Source organism: Adiantum capillus-veneris, chromosome 15 (genome assembly GCF_014529385.1).
Source record: "Adiantum capillus-veneris isolate H3 chromosome 15, ASM1452938v2, whole genome shotgun sequence".
Lineage (NCBI taxonomy): Eukaryota > Viridiplantae > Streptophyta > Polypodiopsida > Polypodiales > Pteridaceae > Adiantum > Adiantum capillus-veneris.
In genome coordinates, this window is record NC_140945.1 from 33,397,091 (window position 1) to 33,419,093 (window position 22,003).

At 41.4% G+C, this 22,003-nt stretch overlaps 1 pseudogene; it reads right to left on the reverse strand.

The window, feature by feature from the left end:
- Positions 1–16,221: 16,221 nt before the first annotated feature.
- LOC147440504 (uncharacterized) lies at positions 16,222–17,247 on the reverse strand (annotated as a pseudogene).
- Between the last annotated feature and the right edge of the window lie 4,756 nt (positions 17,248–22,003).

Sequence of the window (22,003 nt, forward strand, 5' to 3'; positions counted from 1 at the left end):
AACCCAACCAAACCCTAGAGCAACGAGTGATGAAATATCCTCATGCTGAGATAGAGACTGAGAGGTTGAAAATGTGTAAGGAATTGGTAAAAACTGCACAGGCAATGATGGAGCCTGAAGCACCAATTTCACCTCTAGAAACAAAACCAAAAAGTGTTGGATTTGAAATGCCTAAGGCAAAGGTTGTTGAAAAATTAACTCAAAGAAACATTGAGCTAAAATCACAAAAGGATGTGCAAGCAAAGACTGCAACACAAGAAACCAACAACCTAAAAATTCAACTAGATGATCGAGTAGTGGCCAACACCACTAATGATGCAAGGTCAAAATCACAATTTATGGCACCTATCCCAGAGATAGATGAGCCATGGCCAAATGAATTGTGGGAAGCAATTAGAAGTGCAAAAGATGGAAGTGCGACTTTCCAATCTGCACCCATAATTGAGGTCAACACAGGGAATGAAGTCTATCAGGGAGACATTCAATCTCTAAATGGAGATGCAGGGACAGAAGTTTCAATTGAAAGCAAAACAGATTCCTTGAAGACCTTACCCTCATACATAGGAGAGCATGAGGTAGGCTCAAAGACTAGAGTGGTGCCATCTCAGAGAAAAGCCATATCCAAGAAGATGGATACAAAGAGTATGCAAGATTTGATGTCAGCTCCAATACAGTGCACCATTACTCTATCTGAACTACTTAAGATTAGACCACATGTATGGGATGAAGTAGGCAACAATTTGGGGAAGATGGGATTAAAGATGCCTCTTCAAGATCTACCCTCAAATGAACAATCAAACAAAATTCAACAACAAAGTGCAAATGCTAAACCTGTGCCAATAAACAAGGTGGGGGAATATTGCGAAGGAGAAGAAGAAAACACCACCTTACCTGTGGAATACAAAGGAGTTAAAACATTGGCTATACTTGATAGTGGGGCTGGACTAGCCATAGCCACAAAAGACATTTGGAAAAAATGGGGTAGACCAGCGCTTAGGAAAACTAGAATGAAGCTGCAACTTGCAGATGGATACATGGAAAAAACTATGGGAATCTTAGAGAAAATTATTGTAACTTCTTGTGGAATTGAATATGAACATACATTTGCAATAGTAGATTTTGGAAAAGGGAACAATTTTGATATCATTTTAGGAAGACCTTTCATGCGTCAACTTAAGATGGTTCAAGATTGGGGCTATAGCTATATCTACTTGAGACATAAAAACATCACCACAAAAATAAGCATAAAAGACCATAGCTATAGAGATGTGAATAGAACTCCTTTAGAAGAAATTGACTCTACTATAGTCAATGGGAAAGAGATACCTACGTGGATACAAACCAAACAAGAACTTTGGATGTGTGGTGCTTCGAAGGGTGGAAGCTCAGTGAAGGAGGATTGCATCCTAGAAAGATCAATGAACGATGAAGCTTACATACCAGAACCCTTTCCAGAGCAATTATTTGAACCCTTTGGATGGGATCAAATATTGGCGACTCTTGATGTGTGTGTGAATGAGGTGACTCTGACTAAATTTTGTGATGAGGAAGGGTATGATATAACTCCCGTATTTACGATAAAGGTGTTGAAGGAAGCTAACGAGATTTGTGAGTGTGAAGGCAAAAAAGGTGAAACAGATAGCTACGTCATGGAGCATGATGCCAAAGTGCACATGAAGAAAGCAGAGCAACAACAAGAATATGTCATCATTGACATACTTGCAGAATGGACGAAAGCTATTTTAAAGAAGCAAAATCCACAAAAAGTGCAAATGAAAGAAAATGAAGGAGAAAAGATTCAAGTTCAACAACAAATCTTCAACAAGTGCAAGATCAAGACAAGAACAAGGACAGAGAAGAAGATCGACTGTCTCCTAGGGCGATCATATTCAGCATACACGGAGAAACAGGACTCAAAATCACATGTTTAGCTACAATAGATCCAAAAGCAACAAAGAATCTAATGACTTATGGAACGTGGATCATGATGGGAAAGCCACCAATCAATGAGCTAGAAGAAACAATTTGCACAAGTTCAAAAATGCCGATTCCTAGCTTTGGAGTGGCAGAAGCTGTACTCAAATTGAGTATCGGGGAGTATAAAGATACTTTCCACATAATCAACTCCCATCATATCAAAGAGAGTCTGGTCCTGACAAAAAGCTGGAGGAACATCTTCTTTCAACAACATTCAAAAGCTTCAACAACAACAACGGTGAGACTCCATGAAGCTTCTCAAATCCATGCAGAGAAGAAAACGCCAACCATCGCAGAAAAAGGTAAAGCAAAGGTAAATGTTGAAGTATATCAACCTCGCCAGACGACTTTACCTTCAACGAGCTTCCATCAAATTTCCCACGAAGCCTCTACATCAAGAGCCACACCATCAACAATGCAATGGAAACCAAAGCAAAAAGTCTATCAACCAAAGTTTCCATCACAAAAAATCATCCAGAAGAAGCCGAAGAATGTCAACCAAGTGTTGGTATCCAAAGAGCACATCCAAGTCAAAGACCCAGTTTGGATACATGAAACACAGGTTCAACCACAACAACAAAAGGTGATAGGGTGGATAGCATCAAACGAGTCAATCACTGCTCAAAGCTACTTCTAAGGAAACACTAATGTTTGAGCCAAAAAGCCTAAAGTAACAGCCTGGACCTACCCACCTCAGCCAATGAGTTCTACAAGGAACAAGACGTGCTGTCAACGGAATACAAAATACTCAGGGAAGCGAAAGAACACCAACAAAAGGCAAACAAAAAGACCTGCCAAGCGGGAAATGCGACAAGTTTGGGTACCGAAATCAGACTTCAACGAAGATACCCAACATAAACAGGTGAATCAGCGGATGATTCTAGTGAAGCTACTTGAAGCACAAGGATTTTATGAAGGTAACACCCAAATATGGTTACCAAAAATTGTAGCTCAATCCGGAACAACGAAGAGAAATCAAGCAACACAAGCGTCTATCCCAAAGCAAGCAATGAAAACAAAAAGCCAACAGAAGCCAATTATAACCAAGGCTGCTGCAATCTACAGATGGATACCTTGTCATCAATTAGAAAAGCAAGGCTTTTACAATGGTAATAGCCAAGTATGGATACAAAAGCCGAGTGTCCATCAAGTCAAGGGATCAACTCATGAAGCAAGAAAAAAGTGGGTCCCAAAACCCCTGTTGAAAACTAAGGCTCCTCACACTACAAGAGGCTCTTCACATTAGCGACGCTCACACAGCGACGCTCAAAAAAAAAAATCCCGGCGTCGCTATGAGCGTCGCTATAAGCGTCGCTATGAGCGTCGCAAATTTACAAAGAAATTTGCGACGCTCATAGCGACGCTCATAGCGACGCTCATAGCGACGCTCATAGCGACGCTCACTGGGGTAAAAAAAATAACCGAGCGCGCCCAAAAACTCAGATCTCAGATCTGAGTTTTTCGGCGCCCTCAAGCAAAGAGCAGGTAACGCTCTCCCTCACTCTCTCTCTCTCTCTCTCTCTCTCTCTTTTTCTTTTACACACACACACACACACACACACACGAAGAGAGGAAGGAGAGCCAGGTATGCTCCTTCTCTCTCCTCATTCTCATGTTCCCTTCCCCTCTTTCTCTCTCCATCGCGCTCTCTCTCACACACACACACATACACACACACATATAGTGTTTTTGAGAGAGAGAGAGAGAGAGAGAGAGAGAGAGAGTGCAAAAACGCACACATACATAAACAAAGAATGCACACACACATTGAGAGAGAAAAAGAGAGAGAGAGCATGCATAAACAAAAAACGCACGCATTGAGAGAGGAAAAGAGAGAGAGAACATGCATAAACAAAAAACGCACACATTGAGAGAGGAAAAGAGAAAGAAAACATGCATACGATCCAAAAAAACGCACACACATTGAGAGAGAAAGAAAGAGAAACTAAGGGAGCGTCGTAGGAAACTAATTAAAATTAAAAGACCTAAAGATCTAGCCGACGAGGAGTTGAACTGAAGACCTATTATTCAAGAGAGAAATGGCATAATCAATCTATCATACTTGGCATGAGTGATAGAAAGGTTATACCATTTATCTCTTTTTATTGGCACACACATCCACACACGCGCACACACACAGGAAGAAGAGAGTTATAACGTCGTAGGAAACTATTTTAAAAGACGTTAAAGATTAGGTTATATGTAGACTTACATTAAATTAGATTTAGGTTTATTTTTAACTAGATTTACATTTATTTAAGCTAGATTTAGATTTATGTTATATTAGATTAGATGCGGGTCTCCATAGACTGCGATGCCTGCATGAAGCGGGTGAAGAAAGCCCTCAATGGAATATAGGGTATTGCTGCCTTCACTCATAGTGGGCTCCGTCGATCCAAAAGTACTGGTGAAATGTCTTCAGAAGATAGGGAAGAAGGTGGATCTTCAGGGCGGCAAGAGTCACTACATCCCCGACACAATGACCATCTAGACAACCTCTAGTCATTAGACTTACGTTAAATTAGATTTAGCTTTATTTTTAGTTAGATTTACGTTTATTTAGATTTACGCTTATTTACGTTAGATCGAGTCCACGCAAGAATTACTTACGGTTTAGGGTTTAGAGTTAGACGAACAGTGAAAAGATCTACTGTGAAAAGATGTTAAGATGAAGTGAAGTGCTACAGCTAGAGAAGAGGCAAAGGAATTTTGTCCACTACATGCAGTATCATGTAGACGTGGGTGTCTAGATTTCTTGTACCCACAAATATAGGTATTGACCAATAAAGACGAGATTATAACCCGGTGGTTCTGATCTCCGTGCACCTCTAGACCGAGGTGTGCGGGGATTGGACATGACTAGAGAATGTGAGGTAAAGAGAGAGAGAGAGAGAGAGAGAGAGAGAGAGAGAGAGAGAGAGAGAGAGAGATAAGATGAAGAATGCCAATAGAATATTAAATTTGTTGTCTAGGTTATAAGTTTTTTATCCTCATTATGAGTAGCGACGAGGATGTGGGACCGTCCAACCGAAACACCTATCTCTCAACGAGGGTCTTATGTCCTTGTAATCAATGCAAGCATGCTGTGCGACGGACAAGACGTGTTTCTTTGCAGCACGTTCGTGAATTTGGCGAGTTCGATCCATCTATTATAGATCGAGTTGTTGCCAATTATAACTCGTCGGACTCTGACGCTGGCCAACAAGCAGCAATCTTGCAACCCAATAGACGTATTCGCAGGCGCTTTGGTCAAGCAGCATATGTGAGGCCACAAGATGTAGCCTCTGACAGCTCGGGGGATGATCATGCAGAGCACATTCCCAACGAGGCAATGTTTGAGCCCGAGATTGATGAAATGATCGAGACGATCATGGATTCAGAAAGGCTTATCTATGATGATATGAAAAGTGAAGCCGATACATCATTGTATAATGGAGCACGTATGTCTAGATTGAAAGCACTCCTGGTTCTTCTCAACATGCAGGCAAAGTTTGGATGGAGTGACACTAGCGTCACAGCGCTTTTCAGGTGATCTATTACAATTAGTTTACTTTAATAGAACTCATGGTGTATAATGATCTGATAGATTTTTACACGACTGTATCATATTTTTATGTTGTGTAGATTGCTGAAAGAGCACATTCTACCAGCTGACAATGTGATGCCAGATTCCCGAGATGAAGCAAGAAAGATTTTGCGAAACTTGGGGATGGATTACAATTCTATCCACGCTTGTCCTAATGACTGCATTCTTTTCAGAGGGGAATACACAGACATGGAGAAGTGTCCGAAATGTGATTCCGAAAGATATCGAGTAGATCTCCACGGGACAAAAATTCCACAAAAGGTTTTGCGACATTTTCCTTTGCTTCCTCGCATCAAGCATTTCTTCGAATGTAAGTCCATGGCCGCCCTAGCATCATGGCATGAGGAGAATAAATCTTCGGATGGTGTGCTACGAATTCCTGCAGATTGCGCAGCCTGGAAACATATAGATGGAACATGGTCGGATTTTGCCAGGGAAGCTCGAAATTTGCGCTTAGGCCTGGCTATGGATGGCGTAAATCCATTTGGTCAAAGATCAACATCTTACAGTGTATGGCCCGTTGTCATCGTCAACTACAACATTCCCCCGTGGTTGACTACGAAGAAGGGGCACCTATGGCTAAGCTTGATTGTGCCAGGGCGATATAAAGTGGGGAATATGGATGTGTATCTTCGTCCACTATTGGAAGAGCTACAACAATTGTGGATTGGCATAGAGGTGGTGGATATGAGCCGACACACAGGACGACGGAATGCTTTGATCAGAGGTATTCTAATGTGGACCATGCATGACTATCCCGGGCTAACAGAATGCTCAGGTGATCTATTGACACTCCTCTCTCAGACACTGTAAATCTTGTTTTTCCCATAGTTGATCTATTATCATATGTATACATGCAGGGCTTCAAACAAGCGGATACAGAGCATGTGTCACATGTGGACCTAGACTGAATGCACGTAGGGCACCCTCACTGAAGAAGCAAATCTACGAAGGTCATCAAGCGTATCTTCCGGAGAATCATGTGTTACGCGACGGCTTTTTGGGAAGAGAGCCACCAAGGATGTCTGCACAAGCATGGTTAGAGCAGAAGGAGATGTGCGATGACGGATTGCCTCCAGGGATGAAGAGACTATCTCTATGGTACGAGTTACCATACTGGCCTCGACTCGTGATCAATCACTTGCTCGATCCAATGCACATATTCAAGAATGTGGGTAATCTACTATGGGACCATTTGACCGGCAAGAAAGATACTTTGGGAGCCAGAGTTGACCTTAGAAATGTGGATCGTATGGAGCAATATTGGCCGCAAACAGCGTCTGATGGATCGATAAAACTTCCTAAAGCACCATGGATTTTCACAGGAGCCCAAGAACGCAAAGTAAAAGAGGCCATTCGATCTTTGCGGACCCCCACTGGCGTAATGCACTCGCTCCGAACGTGTTTTACTAAAGAAGGAAAGCTTACCGGTTTGAAGTCACACGATTGGCATAAAATGTGTCAGGTACGTTCATAGTGGACTTTAATATCATTGCATAAAATGTGGACTTTAATATCATTGCTGCACATACTTTACAGTTTATTTTACCGGTTGCCATTGAGGGATGTTTGTCTCTCGACATCCGTAACACAATCTACAAACTTGCAAAGCTGGTGCAATGGATCTCACAAAAGGAGATCGACGTAGACTCCATACCATTCGCCAAACTAAATGCTGCGGAGCTTGTGTGCATGTTTGAGAAACATTTTCCTACTACAATGCTAACCATTCAGGTGCATCTTCTTATTCACATAGTTGATGAGGTGGAAATAGCTGGCACAGTTCATTCCAGATGGATGTTCTTCTTAGAGCGTTTCATGAAAACGCTTAAGGGATATGTGCGTCAAAAGGCACGTCCGGAGGGTAGCATGGCAGAAGGTTGGTTGGTATCAGAGTCCCTAGTGTACATTGGAGAGTGGTTAGACGGATTTGATAAATCCCGGGATACGCTATGGCGAACCATAGATGATGAGCGCATATCTGGGATTGTCATGTGCAATCTCGGTGTTGAGAAGAAGATGACGGAAGATCTAGAGGCTAAAATCAACCGATTTTGCATGCTTCACAATCCAGTGATGCAAAAGTGGATTTCACAATATGAGGATGCAAAGCAAGAGCGACAAAGGGCACGAATCGAGTGGAGACGGGGAAGACGACCACCGATGCACTATCCAGCGGTTCTGGAGAGCCTACCAACCTTCATGAGCTTAAGATGGTTGCACAACCAATTGAAAAGCGCACAACAATGCGGTGACGAAGTGACTGAAGAAGAGTGGGAGTACTCTCGGGGTTGCGCGACCAAGGTAAGTTTGCAATGTACGACTAGCAAGTGACTTTATTTATAAACGTTTGAACGGCCACTCATAATCTTTGTTCGTTGTAGTATAAGTCATACACAGCAGCATGGTGTAAAGGTCGACATTTTAGGGTGGAACGAATCGACAAAAAGCGTTTTACTCAAGATTGTGGAATCATGGCAAAATTTGAACAGTCTAGTCGACGACGTTCCTCTGATGCAGATCCCGTGGTGGCGGAACTCACTTACTTCGGCACGCTGCAAGAGATTTTGAGGATCGATTACAGAGGATTTTTTGTCGACTTGTTCGACGTGCAATGGTTCAAGATAATCATGGAGGGTCGAAACGCTACTGTGCGTAGAGGAGAGTCTGGTTTTCTTGAGGTGGATTCTACTAAGAAATGGACTGACCTAAGAGACACTTTCGTACTACCCGAGCATTGTGAACAAGTAAGTATATAAATAGTTAACATCCCCCTTTTACAAGTTATGTGCTTGAAAGCTCTCATGTAAGTTATGTGGCTCTGGCAGGTAGTATTTCATCCTACAAAGTCTACATCAAATTGGTGGTACGTCATAGAGGTAGCCCCTCGTAGTGCAAGGACGTATGAAGGCTACCATGTGCCAATCACAACGACATCAATGGAGGAGATCAGAGAAGATGCTCAATCAGAAGCCGCTGCGGTGGTGCCAGACGAGCATCAAGATGCTACTGCTCTATATGGGGTGCATGCAGAGGAGCTACAAAATGAAACAGAGGATATGTGTTTAAACGGAGAGCTCTATATAGATATAGGAAGTTATGCTGAGTTATGCGAGGATGAGAGAGAGATCTCTTAAAGCCACAAATATTGTATTTGAACAATTTTGCTCCGTGCTGTAAAAGCTCTAGCTCTTTTGATTGAAAATTCTGAGTTTTCGACTTGCCTCTTCTACCACTAGATTCATTGCGTCATTGTATTTATATGCGTCATTACGTCATTGTATTTAATGGTATTTGCGTCATTGTCTACTCTATTCATTCAATATTAAGTTTAAATATTCGTGTGTTTAATGCAGGTATGGATGATGAGGAGTTTCTTTCTTCTTTGTCACCGCAGCAGAGACAGTGGTACGTGGAGCGTCATCGCTCTGGCGCATCATCGCGCGTTCCTACACCATCCGCATCTCCCTCTCTTTCGGAGCATTCGGCGCGCTCCGAAGCTTCGGCGTCGACGAGACGAGCGTCACACTCTTCTAGACACCGGCGCTCTAGTGGTGGCGGTGGCGGTTGTTGTGGGGATTCCGCCACCGATGCCTCCACACCGCCTCGTGTTCGACGAGGCTCTTTACCCTCCCCTTCTTTGCCCGCCCCCACACCAGCCACAGCATCGCCGTCTACGCCAGGTTTTGCACGGCTGACTGTTCCTAGAAGCTACACACCTCTACCTACTCCGCCAGGAGCCACCCCACTCGACACTCCTCGCTTCGGGGCCCAGACGCCGGTGGAGACACCTGACGTCCATACCCCCATCGACACGCCGCTAGAGACCCCTGCCGGGACACCCAGGTTCACGCGTCACCGGCCAGAGGGCTTGCCTTACTCCGTCGACATCAGCGGCGGCATCATCATGGATGATGACGGCAAGAAGGTGATCTCGCGCATGCGTGGTCTTTGCTCTCAGCTGTTTAGACACTATATACTAAACAAATGGAGTGAAGTACCAAGTGATTTAAAAAACAGAGTCATCAGCATACTTCATGATGAGTTTCCCGTTCCAACACGGGATCAGCGCTTCAATGAAGACCTGATGAAGATTCGAATGCGCGAATACTGCAAACACAAGCGTTCCGAAGTGCAAAAAGCAATCAAGAATGGGTGGAATAGGCTAGATTGGCTGGCCAAAGAAGATTGGAAGAATGCGAAGAAAGCAGCGCGCGAGAATCCCGACAAGTGGAAGCAACAAAAAGATGCAGCCAGAGCGCGAGTAGAGGCAGGGAGCTCGCACCACTTGGGGAGCGGTGGATGGGCATCATTTGAGGCCGATTTTGTAAGTCTTTTCACATTGCTCTTTATGCATGTTCGATAGTTTAGGGTTTATGAGTTTTTTAGTTCTAACATAATGAAATCTTTGTATGTTTTGACAGTGGTCGATGACAGGACGTGATCCCACACCGTACGAGCGCGAGTACGCAGGCAGGAAGGGCTTAAACGCCCTGATGGACATTCTCAGTTCTCGCAGCGGCATGGTTAGTATTACGGTTTACTCTTTTTTATTTTTTGTATTGTTTTATAAATGTCGTTATATGTTTATACTTACTGAAAACTGTCTTATTGTCTTTTTTTGCAGAATCCGACAGATACGCCGCTTGGACGCGATGAGACGTCTGATTAGACGACGTCAGTTTAGCCGTAGCTAGATAGCATTAGTTTAGGGTTTCTCATAGCTTATGTATCATGAGACGGATTTTATATGTCTTTTTGAACCATGTATATTATTACATTTGTCACCGCAATTCCTTTTGCCAATCAATTCTTTATGCCTATGATGTTGTACAATTGTCATTATTACATTTGCCAATCAATTCAGTTTGTCTATGATGTGTACAATTGTCAATTTTGCAAACAATGCGTCTTGTGGGTGACTATTTTGGGTCTATTATTTACCTTTGCACTTTTTTTAAAAAGTGAATCAAGTACAATATGGTTGATGGGTGGCAGGGCATTCAATGCCCTGCCACCAAAAAAATATTCTCTCAGGCGTCGCTATAAGCGTCGCTATTTATGGCTCTGTAGCGTCGCTATATGCGTCGCTATACTCTTCTGTGAGACCGTCGCTATAAGCGTCGCTATAGACGTCGCTATAAGCGTCGCTATATAGCGACGCCTATAGCGACGCTTATAGCGACGCCTATAGCGACGCATATAGCGACGCTCTCGTAGCGACGCTTTTAGCGACGCTTATAGCGACGCCGGGGGTTATAAAAACCCAGTGTATTTCCGTCGCTAAGAGCGTCACAAGAGCACATAACCTCTTGTAGTGTCACAAGGAAGAAAAAGTAAAGGTACAACAATGCGGCCTCCTTACGGAACATCCTAGGCAACAAAAGAAGCTCGAGGAGTCAAAGTATGCCAACTTACTTGAAAAGATGGTGGCATCCAAAGACCAAAGCAATGATAGAGGCCTTAATCTCAAGAACTTATGGCATTGGGTTTCAGGCCATGAACAGGTAAGTCCAAGTCACCATTAAAAATACATGGCATAAAAGTCAAGAGTCGGGCAGCTGAGCCACTAAATGAGCAAGGCATTAGTCCCAAAGCTTCAAGTAATATTCTCTGTGGTCTAAGAGTCTTAGATATTCTAGGTACTACTCAAGGTGGAGGTGTTGAGCATATTTATGTTGTGTCGCTCATGTTGGTATAGGTGAGCATAAGAGTCCAAGTCTATGTATTTTAAGTTTGGTAAAGTGAAGAAGAGAGTCCAAAAGACACTCACGCACCATGCATAGTGAGGAATGAGTGGAGAAGCTTCTACATCGAAAACCCTTCTTGGAAACGTGCAAGCTATTGAGAAGTCCTTTGATGTCACATGTGCTACATTTGTTCCTTGAAGCACCCATCAACTCCATCTTTTACACTACATCCTTTTGTTAAAAACTTCTCATAAGCATATAGAGTGTCCCATAATTGGCACTTACATTAGGCACTCTTCCTTTGTTTCTCCCAAGCACTCACCTCGCATGATAGGTACTTCGAGTCAAAATGCTCAACTTCAATAAGAGTGTATACCAAAGGCACTTTTTTCCCACTGGGTTTTTCCCTTTGGTCATCCAGGTTTTAAGACCCTATCTAGACCTCATCATCAACTTCTTGTATATATTCCTTCTACATCAACAATAAGGAAAGGGCTACCCAAAACCATCAACAACAACTTGGAGCAAAAACAGCAGGTCTCCATATGCTTATCAAGAGCATCTTTTATCTTCAAGGGTGACAACAAAGCTCCATCCAACAATGGCAAGTCAAAGAATGGCCTACAACATCAAGCAATGAGAAATTTAGCAAGCGAGCTATCCACAACAATCAAAAATAGCTCACACAGTGCTTCAACATTGGTGACCTATTGCAGACAACTCAAATTGCAGTGGACCTTGAGAGAATATCTATCATAAAGTCCACGCGACAAGGAGGATCAGTTCTACATGATCAAACACTTCAACATACATCTTTACGGTAGCTAAGATTGACAACCAAGAGGCGAATGCACAACAAGAAGAAACGTTGCCTCAATAATCAAAGCTCAAATCATGTATCAACAACATGATAGCTATGCATCACTCAAGAAAGGGGTGACCGTCATCAACGACAACGGGCTTCACAAGATGAAGACCAACCTTGAAGACAAAGCTAAAGACAACCCTATGACAAGACTGCACACGGTCGTACCAAGGGACGACACGAGCTAGGAAGGGGGGAGTGTTTGGAGGTGATAAAAACATACAAGTGCCTACCTAGCCAAGGCGCCGTTCAGTCAGCCGGCCAAAGTTTTGATGTGGTCACATTATTTTTGCGATGTTTAATACATCAAACCCTGTAAAAGTCTAATGACAATCGCCTATGTCAAGTCTGAGTCAAAGAAGTCTGAGTCAAAGATGTAATTTTTTCAATGATGTATGTAAAGGTCCATGAGAAGTTGGCCGCCGGCCACTTTAGAAAGCCCTAGGTATATAATACACTAAGGTTAGTGGAAAAGGGAGATCATTTTCTGAAGATAAGGGACTACTGTGTTACGTACAGAGAGCTACCTCTTTGCTCCAACTTGTAATCATCGCTTCTGTGGCTACGGCAATCGAAATTCAGTTTTGTTTCTTGCGTTGTGTTCCTCTTACTCTGCTCTTCCATTCAAGTGTAAGCATTCTGTTGAGAGAGAAAGAGAGAGCTTCACATATAAGCTCAACACCCCCACTCAAATAAGGGTCCCTAACTGTGGATGAAAAAACCCTTGGGGGATCAAGGGAAAAACCCACAGCTCTATATACACCCACTGTTATATTATAAAAATCATTAAATATACAAATGTTCATGAGGAGCTACATCACTCCTTTTACAATGAATATTTTATGAGGAGCTACATCACTCCTTTTACAATGAATGTTTTATGAGGAGTTACATTACTCCTATCCTATCAAATACAATAATGAATACAAAGGTTCAATAAAGAGGTTGTAAAGGCTATCGATTAGCTTGTAATCAGAAGTGTCTCCATGAATCTGCTATGTAGCTTTTCATCACTATCATATCACCAAACATATCTTCATGTTGTCATCAATATGACATCACCAAACATATCTTCATAAATCTTTTATTGTCACCAAGTTTGTCTTCATAAAATCAATTCTTTGATGAATCCTACATAGATCATAGACTCAAAAAAACATAGTCATGAAAATTATTAGCATCGTTAGTGAAATAATTTACGTTCACAATGCCATAAGAGATGGTTTGCGACGCCACTCTTTTGACGACATATATACGCACGAAAACATATGGTACATAGAGTATGAACGTAAAAGTACAAGATGCGTGATTACGTGATGCAAATGATATGTGTATATACAACATAAAACAACATTTATCAACGTAGTGATCAATGAATTTCATCAAAGTATTAACAAAACATCATCATTGTATCAATAAAAATGAATAAATCATCATGGTATCAACGAAAAGCATCATGATATCACCGAAAATAATCATTGTATCAACGAAACAACATCATGGCATCACCAAGAATAACCATGGTATCAAGGAAACAACATCATGGTATCACCGAGAATAACCATGGTATCAACGAAACAACATCATGGTATCACCGAGAATAACCATGGTATCAACGAAACAGCATCATGGTATCAACAAAAATCACCATGGAATTAACGAAATATCATCATGGAATCACCGATAATAACCATGGTATCAACGAAACATCATCATGGCATCACCGAGAATAACCATGGTATCAATGAAATATCATCATGGTATCAACAAAAATCACCATGACCAAAGTACTAACAAAACATCATCATGGTACCATCAAAATCACTATGGTATCAATGAGAAATTATCAATAAAACGACGAACCTATATCTCTAAAAGAATAATTATACGAGAATCAATGAACGAGTATATCATATAACAAAAGATCATGTACCAACAGTAGCTCTATAGAATTTGGACGATCATCAACTGCTCGACTGAATCGGAACGATATGTAACTAGCTTCTGCAGCAAAGTTACGTCAGTAACAAATATATGATTGATGAAGAAAAAATATAATTGAGAAGTTTTCAATATGAGAAAAATCAAAAGCAAAAAGTAAAATTTTGCTTTTCAAACATATTCGCAGTCCAAGACGATAATCCAAAATCGGTGCAGAATTTAGAGAAACTTTCTTCTGCAAAGTTATAGACCACATCGATTACGATGGCTTAAGAAAATAGTTTCTCATCGATTCCGATCCCTACATCGGCTAGTTCCTTCTGCAAAGTTGTAGACCACATCGATTCCGGTCCCTTGCACGCATAGTTTCTGCAAAATTGTTTTCAATTATAGCAGAAAACGAAACTTGCTTTTCGGACATGTACGCAGTCCGCGAACGATAACTCAGAATCGGTGTAGAATTTGGAAAAACTTCCTTCTGCAAAGTTGTAGACCACATTGGTTCCGGTCCTTTCCTCAGGTAGTTTTTGCAAAATCGTTTTCAATCAGGAGAAAACTCAAAAACAAAAAGTGGAAGTTTCTTTTCGAGTATGTACGCAGTCCGTGAACGATAACTCAAAATCGCTGCAGAATTTGAAAAAACTTCTATCTGCAAAGTTGTAGACCACATCGATTCCATGCAAAATCGGTACTTTCGGCAAAATCATTTTCAATTAGCAGAGAAATCAAAAACAAAAAGCAAAAGGTTCTTTTCAGGTATGTACGCAGTCCGCGAACGATAACTCAAAATCGGTGCAGAACTTGAAAAAACTTTCTTCTGCAAAGTTGTAGACCACATCGATTCTTGTATTTTGTGCGGGTAGTTTGTGCAAAATCGTTTTCAATTAGCAGAAAAATCAAAAACAGAAAGCCAAAGTTGCTTTTCGGGTATGTATGCAGTCCACGAACGATAACTCAAAATCGGTGCAGAATTTGAAAAAACGTCCTTCTGCAAAGTTGTAGACCACATTGATTACGGTCTCTTCCAAGGATAGTTTTTGCAAAATCATTTTCAGTCAGCAAAAAAATTAAAAACAAAAAGCGGAAGTTGCTTTTCAGGCATGTATGCAGTCCGTGAACAATAACTCAAAATCGGTGAAGAATTTGAAAAAACTTTCGCCTGCAAAGTTGTAGACCTCATCAATTCCGATCTCTTTTGAGGGTAGTTTTTGCAAAATCGTTTTCAATTAGGAGAAAAATTGAAAACAAAAACGTACTGCTCTGATACCATGTTGAGACAGAAAGAGAGAGCTTCACATATAAGCTCAACACATTCAAGATTCGGTGAAGGTTTCAGACGCATTCGTTTAGGCCTTAAATCGTTGTTTTGAGTGTTTATATGTGTATTTTATGTTGTTTTGACCCTAGGAGAGGCTTTAGGGACCTAAAAACAACCCTTTAGGATCATTCGTTTACTGTTTTTGCGTATTGTGGGACGAACGATCGCGATCGTTATACCTCTCCAGAATGCTATGACAGTGATAGGATATGTTCTTGATAGTCCCCTGTAGCTTCCCTTCAAGTTTCATGCGATTCCGATATGATTTGCATGGCGAACGGGCGTGCTGACTGTAGAGCTGTGTAGAAGGACATAGGCAGATTACTTGGCTTTAGTGTGATTGATTTGCTTGTAGAGTTAGTAGTTGCATCTCTTCGAGTTCACTTCATTAGGATTGACACTCTAGTGAGTTTCCATGCCTCATCTGAGTCGCTTCCTCTGTATCAATAATTTTATGTTGATGCTTGAGAGCTATGCTATGGACGTCCGTCGCGGCGACCCGCAAATACTCCTCATGAACATTTGTACATTCAATGATTTTTATAATATATTGGTAGGTGTATATAGATCTGTGGGTTTTCCCTTGATCCCCCAAGGGTTTTTTCATCCGCAGTTAGGGATCCTTATTTGAGCGGCGGTGTTTAGCTTATATGTGAAGCTACTCAATATATGGCTTCTGTATATATGGCACCCAGGTCCCCACTATATATACATCATCTCATGTGTGTACTCTACACACTTTGGGGTTCTATTTATGTGCTCTCTCTCTCTCTCTCTCTCAACAAGGTCACGTCCTGTCATCGTCCAGTGTTCAAAACATACAAAGAATCCAGTATGTTAGAATTTAAAAGAACAAATAGACATAACTACCAAACCTAAAGAGCGATGCAAAAACACTTACAAAATCGGCCTCAAATGATGCCCATCCGCCGCTCCCCAAGTGGTGCGAGCTCCCTACCTCTACTCGCGCTTTGGCTACCTCCTTTTGTTGCTTCCACTTGTCAAGATTCTTGTGTGCTGCTCACTTCGCATTCTTCCAATCTTCTTTGGTCAGCCAATCTGGTCTGTTCTACCCATGCTTTATTGCTTTTTGTACTTTAGAACGCTTGTGCTTGCAGTATTTGCGCATTTGAACCTTCATCAGGTCTCCATTGAAGCGCTCATCCCGACTTGACACGAAAAATGCATCATGCAACATGCTGATGACTCTATCTTCTATTTCATTTGACACTTCACTCCAGGTCTCTAGTATGTATTGTCTAAACACCTGAGAGAAAATACCACGCATGCGCAAGCTCACCTTCTTATCTTTGTCATCCAAGATGATGCCACCGCTGATGTCGACCGAGTATAACAAGCCCTCTTATCTGTGATGCATGAACTTTGGTGTCTCGATAGGAGTATCTAGCGGCATCTCGATGGGGGTATGGATGCTAGGTGTCTCCACTGGAGTCTTGGCACGGAAGCGAGGAGTGTCAATTGGGGTGACTTCCAAAGGAGTAGCTAGTGGTTTGTAGCCAGGAACGGCCGATAGCCATGCTAAACCTGGCATAGATGGCGATGATGTGGCTAGTGTGGGGGAGCGCAAATAAGGAGAAGGCAAGGAGCCTCATCGAACACGAGGCGGTATCAAGACATCGGCTATGGCATCCCCACAGCAACCGTCGCCGCCACCACTAGAGCGTCGGTGCCTAGACGAGTGTGAATATCATCTCATAAACATCGAAGCTTTGAAGCACATTGAATGCTTCAAAATAGAGGGAGACAATGAAGGAGTGGAACGATGTGATGGTGCTCCAGAGCGATGATGCTCCTTGTACCACCTCCTTTGTTCGGGTGACAAAAAAGAAAGAAACTCATCATCATCCATATTTGCATTAAACATACGAACATTTAATCTTCATATTGAATGAAGAAGAAAACATGGACAAGCTATAATCTATACTATAGATAATAGGGAGAGGGATTCTTGTGTAGAGAGAGAGAGAGAGAGAGAGAGAGAAGACTCATAAAGGGGGAGGGATTCCTATGTAGAGAGATTCCTGTGAATCTTTCTTGCTTCCTTTCTGGAATCTGGGATCATATTATAAGATGGAAGTATGGGCTCTTTGAGCAATCTACACGGCGAATTAAATGCGGTACACTTGTGTAAGTAATCTATCAGATCATTATACATCTAGAGTTTTTTATTGAAGTAAACACATTGTAATAGATAACGTCAAAAGCATAATGAGGCTAGTGTCATTCAAGGGTGATACCCTCCCTGCATGAAAGCATGACCTAATACATTCTTGATGGTTGAAAAACATGTATGGATTAGGATTATTCACAAACATGATATATGGATATGATGGGGGGAAAAGCAGATTAGTATATAAATAATTCATGAAATCTAAAATAGTATCACCTATATATATATATATATATATATATATATATATACATATATATGTATGTATATATATGTGTGTGTGTATGTGTGTATATATATATATATATATATATATATATATATGGATATAAATATTTATGTATATATACATGCATACATATATATATACATATATATATATGTGTGTGTGTGTGTGTATGTATGTATATATATATATATATGTATATGTATTATGTGTGTGTGTGTGTGTGTGTGTGTGTGTGTGTGTGTGTGTGTGTGTGTGTGTGTGTAGGAAATCGAATAAGGAGGTCCTCATTTGTTTTTATTAATGTAGGTCTATTTAAAAAAAGTAAGAAAAATATATGTAGAATATATAATTTTAGTAAAAGGGAATGACTAGGTAAAATGTAATTTTTTGATTTTTTCTTGGAGTGGATTTACACCAAAAGTTAGAGAGGCTTGCATGAAAATATTTATTTATAGAATAAAGAACGTGCACAATGTTAAGAAAAATTGTGGTAACGGTGAGTCAGTGTACATAGCATACATAGGCAAATAACCCACACCTAGGTAAAAATATTTGAATAGATACAAAAAAATTTAAAATAAAAACCCCTATAATAGGCCCTATACAATGAAATATTTACACACAAATGGGTCATAATATATTTTTATTTTTATTTTTTTTGGGCTCTATTAACCCAATAACTAGCTAGCTAAGGGTTTTTAAGGAGAAATGGGAAAGTCCCCTAGCTCACACACGCCTATGAACAATGAAAATATGTGGATAGCCGCAATGTTTGGGTGATTTTTCTAGGGTGAGGTATCTCACTATGGAAATTATGGATAGCCAAAAAATGGCTAACATTAAGTGTCCCCCAAGATGATGGTACATCCAATATGTACCATCATAAGGTATCTTTTCCCAAGAGAGTGGTTCAGAGCCCTCCGTGATACTTGGTATCTTGACAAGATTTTCATTTTGCATGGCTCCTTGTCACTTTGGTTTGATACACACATGCATCATACAACAAAACTTACATGAAATAGTAGTTCTTTGGTAGATCCTATGGTAAAAGGAGACTCAAATAGGGCTTTAATCGATACATGTTCACCTTTTTGGGGTGCTCTTTACCCTTCAAGTCCATGAGATGATAGTAATTTGAATTGAAAGCCTTCTTAGGCTTAGCAGCTTAGGGTTATGTGGCTCTTGTTGCATCCATGAATATAGAGACGAGATTACTAGGAAAATAACCCACACCTAGGGCTTTAATCGATACATGTTCACCTTTCTGGAGTGCTCTTTACCCTTCAAGTCCATGAACTGGTAGTAACTTGAATTGAAAGCCTTCTTAGGGATAGAAGATTAGGGTTATGTGGCTCTTGAAACTTTCTACATGCATTGTCATGTTGATGTGTGTGTGTGTGTGTGTGTGTGTGTGTGTGTGTGTGTGTGTGTGTGTGTGTGTGTGTGTGTGTGTGTGTGTGTGTGTGTTGCATCCATGAATATAGAGACAAGATTATTACCATGTGGTCCTAATCTCTGTGCATTCTAGACCAAGGTGTGTGGGATCCAGCGTGGCTAGAGAATGTGAGATTGTTAGAGCAAGCAGAAATAGTAGAAAAAACACAAATGCACTTAGAAAGTGACTTGTGTACTTTAGAAACACAAACGGACTTTGATAAACGAAGTAAAATAACGCAATCGGACTTCAATAATGCACACATTCAAAAACCCTAATATATAGTCATTGATCAATAAAGACGAGATTATTACCTTGTGGGCCTAATCTTCGTGCACCTCTAGACCGAGGTGTGCGGGGATCAGGCATGGCTAGAGAATGTGAGGTTGTTAGAGCTAGTAGCAAATAGTAGAAAAAATGCAAACAAACTTTGATAAACAAAATAAAATAACACAATTGGACTTCAATAGTGCACACAGACTTCAAATCCCTAATATATAGTCATTGATCAATAAAGACGAGATTATTACCTTGTGGTCCTAATCTCCGTGCACCTCTAGACCGAGGTGTTTGGGAATCGGACATGGCTAGAGAATGTGAGGTTGTCATTGTTTGCGGGTCGCCGCGACAGATATCCATAGCATATCTCTCACTCATCAACATAAAATATCAATACAAGGGAGGCGACCAAGATGAGACATGGAAACTAGCTAGGGTGTCATTCCTAATGAAGTAAACTCGATGAGATGCAACTACTAACTCTACAGGAAAATCAAACGCAGTAAAGCCAAGTAATCTGCCTATATCCGAGGTAGACATAACTACCAAACCTAAAGAGCAATGCATAAACACTTACAAAATCGGCCGCAAATGATGCCCATCCGCCGTTCCCCAAGTGGTGCGAGCTCCCTCCCTCTACTCGCGCTTTGGATGCCTCCTTTTGTTGATTCCACTTTTCAAGATTCTTGCGTGCTGCTCACTTCCCATTCTTCCAATCTTCTTTGGCCATCCAATCTGGTCTGTTCCACCCATGCTTTATTGCTTTTTGTACTTTAGAACGCTTGTGCTTGCAGTATTCGCGCATTTGAACCTTCATCAGGTCTTCATTGAAGCGCTCATCTCGACTTGACACAAAAAATGCATCATGCAGCATGCTGATGACTCTATCTTTTATTCCATTTAACACTTCACTGCAAGTCTCTAGTATGTATTGTCTAAACACTTGAGAGCAAAGATCACGCATGTGCAATATCACCTTCTTGCCTTTGTCATCCAAGATGATGCCACCGCTGATGTCGACCGAGTACGGCAAGCCCTCTCATCTGTGACGCATGAACCTGGGTGTCTCGATAGGGGTCTCTAGCGGCATCTCAATGGGGGTACGGATGCTAGGTGTTTCCACTGGAGTCTTGGCACCAAAGGGAGGAGTGTCAATTGGGGTGACTCCCAAAGGAGTAGCTAGTGGTGTGTAGCCAGGAACAGCCGATAGCCATGCAAAAGCTGGCATAGATGGCGATGCCGTGGCTAGTGTGGAGGCGCGGAAAGAAGGAGAAGGTAAGGAGCCTCATCAAAAATGAGGCGGTATCAAGGCATCGGCGACGGCATCCCCACAGCAACCCTCGCCACCACCACTAGAGCGTCGGTTCCTAGACGAGTGTGAATATCGTCTCATTAACAACGAAGCTTTGAATCACATTAAATGATCCAAAATAGAGGGAGACAATGAAGAAGTGGAACGACGTGATGGTGCTCCACAGCAATGATGCTCCTTGTACCACGTCCTCTGTTGGGGTGACAAAAAAAAAAAGAAACTCATCATCATCCATACCTGCATTAAACACACGAACATTTAATATTAATATTGAATGGAGAAGAAAACATGGACAAGCTATAATCTATACTATAGATAATAGGGAGAGGATTCTTTTGTGTGTGTGTGTGTGTGTGTGTGTGTGTGTGTGTGTGTGTGTGTGTGAGAGAGAGAGAGAGAGAGAGAGAGAGAGAGAGAGAGGACTCATAAAGGGGGAGGGATTCCTATGTAGAGAGATTCCTGTGAATCTTTCTTGCTTCCTCTCTGAAATCTGGGATCACATTATAAGCTCGCAGTATGTGCTCTTTGAGCAGTCTACACAACGAATTAAATGCGGTACACTTGTGTAAGTAATCTATCAGATCATTATACATCTACAGTTTTTTATTGAGGTAAACACATTGTAATAGATAACCTGAAAAGCACTATCAGGCTAGTGTCACTCCATCCAAACTTTGCCTGCATCTTGAGAAGAACCACGAGTGCCTTCAATCTAGACACACGTTCTCCATCATACAATGGCATATCGTATCGGCTTTACTTTTCATATCATCATACATAAACCTTTTTGAATCCATGATCGTCTTGATCATTTCATCGATCTCAGCCTCAAACATTTCCTTATTGGGAATGTGGCCTGCATGATCATCCTTCGAGATGTCAAAGGCTACATCTTGTGGCCTCACATATGCTGCTTGACCAAAGTGCTTGCGAGCACGTCTATTGGTTGCAAGATTGCTACCTGTTGGCCAGCGTCAGAGTTTTGACGAGGTATAATTGGCAACAACTCGATCTATAATAGATGGATTGAACTCGCCAAATTTGCAAAATTGCCACAAAGAAACACGTCTTGTCCGTCACACAACATGCTTGCATTGATTACAAGGGCATAAGATCCTTGTTGAGAGATAGGTGTTTTGGTTGGATGGCCCCACATCCTCATCACTACTCATAATGAATG